Source organism: Lactuca sativa, chromosome 5 (assembly GCF_002870075.4).
Source record: "Lactuca sativa cultivar Salinas chromosome 5, Lsat_Salinas_v11, whole genome shotgun sequence".
Taxonomy (NCBI): domain Eukaryota; kingdom Viridiplantae; phylum Streptophyta; class Magnoliopsida; order Asterales; family Asteraceae; genus Lactuca; species Lactuca sativa.
In genome coordinates, this window is record NC_056627.2 from 229874233 (window position 1) to 229883510 (window position 9278).

A 9278-nucleotide genomic window follows, 5' to 3' on the forward strand; every position below is an offset into this window, starting at 1 on the left:
AGAATTACATAAGGTTATCAATGTCACAAGAAAAGTTAAAATGATTTGGTAATCTTATGTATAGAGAAAGATATGTTAAATATATATATTTTTTAAATAATTGTTTTTGTAAATGTTATGGCTATATTTGTGTTTTTTATTATATTATCATGTAACACACTATTTTTTTTAACTTAACAAAAATACCCTTTATTATGAAAATGATATCCCAAAACATTTAACAAATCTCATTATTGGAGAAAAACTTCATAATATGAAATTGTCTAAAAGCATCAATTTAGCGGAAAACTTATTAAATATAAAAATCATTTGTCGCAATTCAACTATGAACATGAACCTTGAGTAATCATCCCGAGCCTTCGATCCTTACCTTACTAAAGGATCCTGAAAAGTGGCTAACAACAATGAGTAAGCAAACGCAGATCACAACCTAAAAAAACAGTTATACATGCAATCTTGTATAATCTTAGATGGCTCCCAACCTTATAACACTTTGACTCAGTGTGGTAATCAACCACTATAGTACTCAATCATCATGACACTCAGACTATCTCAAAACATCTATTTTCCCGATTAGCAATTTCAATCCTTTTATTTTGAGGGTTTTTGTTTGTAGCGGCGTGACTAAGTTAACGGTCTCAGTGCGATCTTTAATGAAGATCGTGACACGATGGGTCTGCTAGGCCGAGCCTTAGAGGCCTCGATTCCTAGGCCTATTTAATGGCACAAACCCCTAGGGTTTCGTCATTCACTCAGCTTCCATCTCAGAGAAATCCTCACATGCAAACCCTAGCCTCTTCTTGAGCTTTTGTGTGATTTTATTCCTTTAGTGTAGCTTGAAGGTGTCATTTGTTGCAAGAACTTGTTGTTCAAGTCTAATCCAATAATCATTCACCTTTCTACCTTGCTTAGGACCTATATGAGTATTCAAGTTCCATGCTTTATGCTTCATATTTGATAAATATAGGTTTTTTGGGTAGGTTTGGGTCCTTTCTAGTTGATTAGGGTGGAGTTTGGAAGCTCCATTCCTAAATGTTGAATCTTGGGGTCTTTTGGACCGTATGTGACAGAATAGAGTGATTGTTATCTTGCATTTGATGATGTGCAAGGTCATGGGTTCATTTTTTGTCCTTTTTGACCTAGATTTGTAGATCTATGTATTTAGGGCATCAAAATGGACAAATTTTGGATCTTTATCCATTAAGACAGGGTTTTAGTAAGTCCTGGAAGGTTAGAGTCCAAGTCTTAAAGGATCAAGACCTTAGGGAAAAGGTGGTTATTAAGCCAAGTTTAGCGACACGACTGACATGAGGTCACGATGAGACTTTATGGGTTTTCCCGACTAAACTGTCATCTAGTGGTCACAGCATGACTAGTAGTAGGTCACAACACGATGGGTGTTGAATTTTATTGACCATTAACGTTTTACTAGTTTGACTTTTCGCCCAATTAAGGGTTTTAGATTGTAGAATGAGTTTGACCTCTGATTGGTTTAGGTGGTGCGTATAGCTGACGTTGTGAGACTTTGAGTATTGTCTTTTCAGCTCTTTGATTCAGGTGATTTTTCTTACTATATTATGTAGCACACTGGGTGTCGATATATGCTTGATGTATACGTAGCTAGTTGTTTTATGCTTTCATGCTTATTGGGTTGGGCCCGTGTGACTAAAACATAGTTGTTGGGCTAATCTTGTTATTTGCATGGTATGTGGTATTTTGGGGAAATCACTAAGCTTTATGCTTACAATTTTAAGTTTTAAATATTCCAAGTTAATCCGGTAGCAAGGGAAAGGGCACGACCTGATTGCATCACATCCATTGGAGATTTACATATTTGATGAGTTTTATTTTATTACTCTGATATTCGATTTTGGAATCGACAAACTTATACTTTGATTATCTACTTATTTTGGAATGAAATCGAGATGGTTGTATTACTTTTAAAAATGAAAATTTTATTCTGAAATTTGGGACGTTACAAGTTGGTATTGAGCCTTGGTTTGAGGGATTCGAGCTAGCACTACTTACGTCTGAACTCAAACTAAGGAATGAAAAAATCTTTTTATAAAAATGTTTTAAAAAAAGGTTTTTCTTTAAAAGAGAAGGATTGATGCGTTCAATCACCCGGAGCTCAACTACGTAATTCCCAAAATATCCATACATATTTTTATGATAAGTGTGTTATAGTATGATAGGCATGCTAGTATTAGGCTTAGGATATGCTTAGGATTGTTTGCTAGAATGTATGTTAGGAGAGATGCCTGATTATACACGTTATGTGTTTTCTAGGGTTTGTGTTGACAATGATAAATTGTTTGATGAATGTTTTAGGGTGGTACATGATTAGGACTAGATAGTATAAGAAATTTTGGTTCAGCCTTATTGCATATTCTTATTTTATGAAGGCCTTATGATATATACATTTATTGAATGTCTATCTTATCTTGATTGTATACAACTTGCATTGATGAGGCAACTTATTAGCGTTAGTATAGACCTTTTCGGTGCATAAGTAGGGTGGGAAATGTTGGATTAGGTGTCTAAACCCATAACTAAAATTGTTATGTACTTGAATTGATAGTATCACATTCCTTTTAGGTTGTCCTCAAACCTAGCAATTGGACAATATGATTTTAGAGAGAGAGAGAGAGAGAGAGATTAATTTATTATATGAATAAGAAATTAAATAAATGGTTTATTAATGTATTATGAAAATAATATATCAATTAGAAATCATATTATTTAATTAATAATTAATTAGAAATTAGTTGGAATTAATTAAAATTACAAGGAGTGTTTTGTTATTTATTAATAGTTGAGAAATGAAGACTCCAGAACCTCTTGAAAGTGGTAGACGAAAATCTCTAAGGAAACCCTAAGAGATTTCGTCTAAGGCCCCTTGGACAATAGGTTTGGGCTACTTGGTCACAAGCAAATGGATCTAGGGCATATCCCTCAAACCCTAGCTTTGAAACCAAGTTTCCTCAACTATATAAGGATCTTACTAGTCCTTGATTTCTTCCTATGTAGATCTCCACAAGCCTTGGATGAAATTTCTCGCCTCTCTCCTAATTCGTTCTCTTACTAGTTTGGGTGTGATTCCATTAGAGGCACGACACTTGTGGTGCTTGCTTCCAAGAGATCAACAAAGATGAATTCTAGTTGTTTGTTATAACAACTAAAAGGTATGTAATCCTAAAACCCTATAATATTAATTTCGAAAATTGCCTAGGGTTTGTGTAACACCCGTTTATTTATTAGTTAAATAAATAAATTAATGAACGAATGGTAGCCTAAAATAAATAATTATATATTCAGGGTGTTGGGTTCGAGGAGTTAATTGCCACATTTTTAGAAGTCGGGGGTTAAAAGCGTGGGTTTGGGACTCATTTTATAAATATATATGAAGACAGGGACCCCATGGTAATTAATTGGATTTAAATTAAAAAGGAAAAGAGGTGGAGTGGCTAAATATGTCATAATTAAGATATTAGGGGCTGTTTAGAAATTTTGGGGGTTTATTATGAAAATAATTTTAGAAGTCGGGGTCTAAAGGGTAATTATTGGATTAGATTTGAAAAGATCCCAAGGGGAGGGACCAGAATTGTAAGTATGGGAAAGATGTGTATGGATCGGGTATATAAATCCTTTAGTCATCAAACCCTAACCCTAAGATGAGAGGCAGCCGTCACCCACCCTTATGCCTCCCTCATCAGCCACCGGTTGCTACACCGAGTCTGATGGCTCAGTTCATCCGCCACCACAGCCGTGCCACCTTGCTGTGGTCGCTGCTATCATTCCGACGAGAAGAGAGGAGCACCACCGTCCCACTGTTACATTTCCGCCACTCCCTTTCTTCGTGCGTTTCCGATCTGACGAGTCCGAGTCGACCGTCGCCGTCCCACCTTTTACGTTGTTGAGCGCCGACATGCACAACCTTGCTGCCTTCACTTCTTTGCCACCGAAAGTGCCGTTGCTGCGTCCATTTTCGTGATCATCGAAGCGCCGCCGTCGCTTAGTTCTTCTTCTCCACTCGTGACCGTCATCATTTGCTCATCCGAAGAGGCAGTTTTGGTGTGCTTCAGCTCGTGGGTTGCAAGCTTGGGGGGTGGGCTGTGGTTGTTGTTCGTTTGCTCGGCTGGGGACAAAGAAAAACCACTGCCACCACCGTGAGGTGGTGGCTATCATCGTAACCGCTGCTGCTGCTGCCGTTTTTGTGTTGCTGCCGCCACCTTGAGCCGTCAGGTGGGTGGCTGGAGTGTTGGATGCAATATGAAGTTTATGTGTGTGTGTGTTTTGTCTAGTTGGAATACCAAGAACAGCCACCACCACCACCGTGAGGTGGTGGTTGCCACCACGTGGGTGCTTATTTTGTTTTTCGTGTGTGTGTCTTCTTGAGATTTAGCCTTGTAAAATGTAATTGGAAATGGAATAATGAGAAAGAAACCCTAACCACCACCGTAGGGTGGTGGCTGCCGCCACCGACCGCCATGTCGGGTGGCGGTGTGGTTGCCTTGTGAGTTGATTCGTTTGGGAAGGGTGCTTGAAACCCTAATGGGCCTTGTAAGCTCATATGGGCCCAAAGAAGCCTTAATGGGCTTAGTGAAAACCCTAATGGGTCTAATGGACTCAAATTGACCCAATGCAAATCCTAATGGACTCAATGATATTATAGTGGGCCTAATAGGCCCAATAAGGCCCTAATGGACCCAAAAGCCCAAACATGTGACTAATGGGTGTAATAAGCCAAATTGACCTAAGGAAAACCCTTATGGGCTTAAGGACTTGGTTTTGGGCCTATTGGGCTAAGATGGGGTTGGGAACTCTAATTAGGGTTTAGAAAACCCTAATATTGGATTTATGGGCTTGGATTTATTGAGACCCACTTGTGGGCCATTGGAATAATGGAATTGTGTGATTATGCCCAATCATACCATATGATTTATTTAGAAGAATGATGGACTTAATGGATTAAGTCCTTAATGGGTTAAGTGAGAAACACTTAACCTTAATCGTCATTTTATGTGAAACCCTAATTTCGCATGGGTGTATTGTTTGGCCTTCTATTAGGCCTTGATGATTGCGTTATTAATGGGCCATCCAAAGTCAAGCAAATGGACTAGAGTATTTAATGGGCCTAGGGTAAGGCCCATGTAAGGGGTTTGGGCCCAATTTGGAAAATTGGTCCATAGATGGGCCATAGTTTGGGCCTTTATGATTATGTGATATTGGGCCATTAGAAGGTCAAATGTTGGACTGGACTCTTGGTTGGGCCTTATGGTAAGACCTTATAAAGGTTTGGGCCCAATTTGGAAAATTAGGCCATATGTTGGGACTTTGACTCATAGTTGACTTTCAGGCCTTTGGATTGGGCCTTGGGCTTGAATAAAGCCAACCTAGGGGTAATGTAGTAATTATCTAAGTATATATTTATGGTTATGCGTTGGGACCCAATTATTAATTGGGTGTTATTTTGGTGTTGACAGTTCGAGAATCTGTCAGCCAGCAGCTGGGGTCGAGTCTGCGGGACTTCAGCAAGTGTGGGATTGTGTCTTCGGGACTTCAAAAGTGTGAGGTGAGTTACCTTCCAGTAGAGGTGGGTCTACGGCCACAATGCCGGCCCACCAGTAGGAGTTGTATGTTAGATGATTGTCTATGTGATATCATCTAGGTTTGCTACTACCTGATATGTTATATGCTAGCATGGTATGTTGTATGTGATAGTAGTAGAGTTCGGTTGTTAGGACCGAAGGGTAGTCAGACACCCCATATACGTCTGACAGTATATGATAATATGTTTGCATGCTGACTTGTTATGTTATATGCGATAGGGGTAGTAGGAGGGGACCAGTCTCCGAGTTCGGTTGTTAGGACCGAAGGGTAATTCGGACACCCCAGATATGTCTGATAGTATGTTTATGTTATGATATATATGTGATAGTAGCAGTAGGGGTGGAATAGTCCCCAAGGGTCGGTTGTTAGGACCGACGGGTAGGTCAGCACCCCAGAATGGCTTGACATGGGTAGGACGGCACTCCAGAATGGCCGCATGGGTAGGTCGGCACCCCAGAATGGCTTGACACGGGTAGGAAGGCACCCCAGAATGGCCGCATGGGTTGGTCAGCACCCTAGAATTGCCCGATAGTATATACGTTATGTGCTTGTATGGTATGTGGTATGATGGGGGAACTCACTAAGCTTCGTGCTTACGGTTTTCAGTTTTGGTTTCAGGTACTTTATGTTTAAAGGAAAGGATCTGGCATATCGCAGCGCATCACACTATGGTTTTCCGCACGTGAGATCCTTGGGATTACACTCTGATATTGTTTTATGATAACAACTTTGATTATTTCTACTTTGGTTTTGACATGACATGATATTACAGATGTTTTATTACACTGTTGGTTTTATAATGACATATTTAAAAATGAAATTTTTGGACTTGAATTTTGGGATGTTACAGTTTGCAGGTTTCTTTTTGATGTTCTTAGTTATAAGTTTAACAGAGAAAACATAAATCCTATTGAGTTTGCATGCAAACTTAAAGGTTTTATTTTTGTTTGTTTACCTAAATCTCATCAGTGGTATAAGAGAATTTGGTTTGTTTTATGTTGAATAACTATAATAGAAGAATAGATCAAATTAGGGTTTATTGAAATTAAAACCTAAGAGGCCAAATTTTCGCAAAGGGCTAGGGTTTTGGAAACTCTAACCTCCACCCCTTGCATTTCGAAATTTAGGGCTAAGGCTAAGAAACCCTAGCCTTCCTCCCCAAGTAATTTCGAAAATGGTAGGCTTATAGGGTTTCCATATTTGATAATTGTTAGCTAAATTTGATTAAATGGGATAATTATAAATTTGGAATCATTTACCCTAATTTTCAAAATTTAGAGGGTAAGGATTATGATTAAATTATTTGATTAATTTAATTGATAATCCTAAATTGATTTAATTTTTGTTAATAATTAAATCATTATTAATTTATTTTAGATTTAATTAGTTGAATATTAATTTCGAATTTTAAGATATAAATTGTAGTATTTTGAAAAGTTTAAAAAACACCTTATACTATATGTAAAATTAAAAGATTAATTATTACTATATGTATAAGAATAATTCAATTAAATCACTAGTACTCCTCATTCACGAAGCTAGTCTATAAGGGGGTATAAGGAAACAGCCTATAAAATGGTAATTGAATGGGTGTCCACTCTCACCCACCGTTTCCTTGATTAGTGGAGGGTCGTTAGCCGAACAGATTTGATAGGACAAATTAATTCTCATTAAAAGTATAATGTTATTAAAAGTAACTAAACTTTTTTTATTAAAAATCCCAATCTTAGTTACTTTAGAAAAAAAATGTGAATTTGTATGCTAACCCATTAAATTGCACATTACACTGTATGAGTCGTTAGTGGAGCGTGTGTGGTTAACCAACACACTAATAGGGACTAATAAAGAGTTGTAACGGGTATCTCATAAATTATCATCATTCATGGAGCGTGTATGGTTTACCAGCACATCAATTGAGATGATAAACGACATTAAGGTTACCAAGCACATTTACATGGTTATTCACATCTTGTTTGTGATCCTTGGCATCTCAATCACAAATAGAAAAGCATAATCTGAGATTAAACATATCATCAAATAGTTTCAATGAATCTCAAAAGATCTAGGAATTTCACTTAACTTAATTTCTTTTAAATTTTCTTTTCTTTTGGTGGAATTGGTAAATCGTCATTTACCTACCTTTATAAAATTTACAATTAGATTATGGCATCCCTTTTCTAAGTTGTGAATTATATAGTTGGATTCTAGCCTTAATATTTTATTTTGGGTTATTATATTAATGATTATTCTTATCTAACTAAAACCACCTTCCTTTTACATATGTCTACTCCATCTGATGCTTCTGGTTCCCCCTCCTCCAACCACCATAACTTCTCCTTGCTTTTCATCTACTCCAAAGTCATACTGGATGGTTCCAATTACAATGATTGGATGCGAAATATCAAAATGACCCTTCGATTTGAGAATAAAGAATATGTTCTCGAAAAGGAAATCAATGAGATTGACAAAGAGAAGGTCACTCCTGAAGAAATAGTATCCTACAAGAAGCACTATAATGAAGCAACAAAAGTTTTTTGCATCATGGTAGCCACCATGACCCCTGAGCTACAAGGATTTTATGAGGATTATTGGCCATACGAGATGAACAAGGACCTTGTGGAAAAGTACCATAAGAGAACTTGTCAATAAAAGTACAAAGTGGTCAAGTACCTCATGGCATGTAGGATGAAAGAGGGAGAATCTGTCTGTGGCCACGTGCAAAGGATGCAATGTTATTTAGATCACATTGTTAGGTTGAATGTGCATCTTGATGATGAGTTGGCTATTGACATAGTCCTAAACTCCTTACCTATTTGTTATGATTAGTTCATTTTGACCTATCATTTGAACAACATTGAGACCACCCTGGCTCAATTACATAATCTCCTGCAGACAGCTAAAGCAGGAAGGAAGGGAAAAGGTATTGCCTCTACTCCTGGTGGTGCTCCAGTCATAGCCATTGGACGAGGAAAGGGTAAAAAGAGGAAAGGTCCTCCAAAAAAAATTGGAATGGAAAGTTTCATGCAGGGTCATCCAGTAGTGGCCCTAAAAGAAAGTCCAGATCTTATTATCCACCCTCTTCTGATCCCAAAGAGGCTATCTACTTATTCTGCAACGACAAGGGGCATTGGAAACGAAGTTGTCCAAAGTATCTGCAAGATATCAAAGATGAAAAGGTGAAGCCAACTTTTGCAGGTATATACATTATTTCACCTAATAACTCATCATTTTCTCATTCTTGGGTCCTTGATACAGGATGTATATTTCACATTTGTTCTAATTTACAGGGGCTAAGAAGAAGTGAGGAGGTGGAGCACGGTAGAATGAACCTGGCCATGGGGAATATGCGATCTTCTCCTGTTACCAATATTAGAGTTTATAGTCTAGTGCTTAGTAATGGTGTTAGTTTAGATTTAGTAAATTGTTGTTACTCGTCAGAGATGACAAGAAACATTATCTCTTTTCATGCATTGTTCAAACAAGGCTTTATATATTCATTTAATGATTTGAATGGTCCTATTTTTGCTTATGAAAATGGTGTTTTTTTATTTTGAAGCTTTACCTTGTGATGATGTGTATGAAACTGTGATGTGTGTAGACAATTTAGGCAATAGTGTATTTCAAATTGACTTATCTAATGGTATAGACAAAGCATGCTTGTGGCA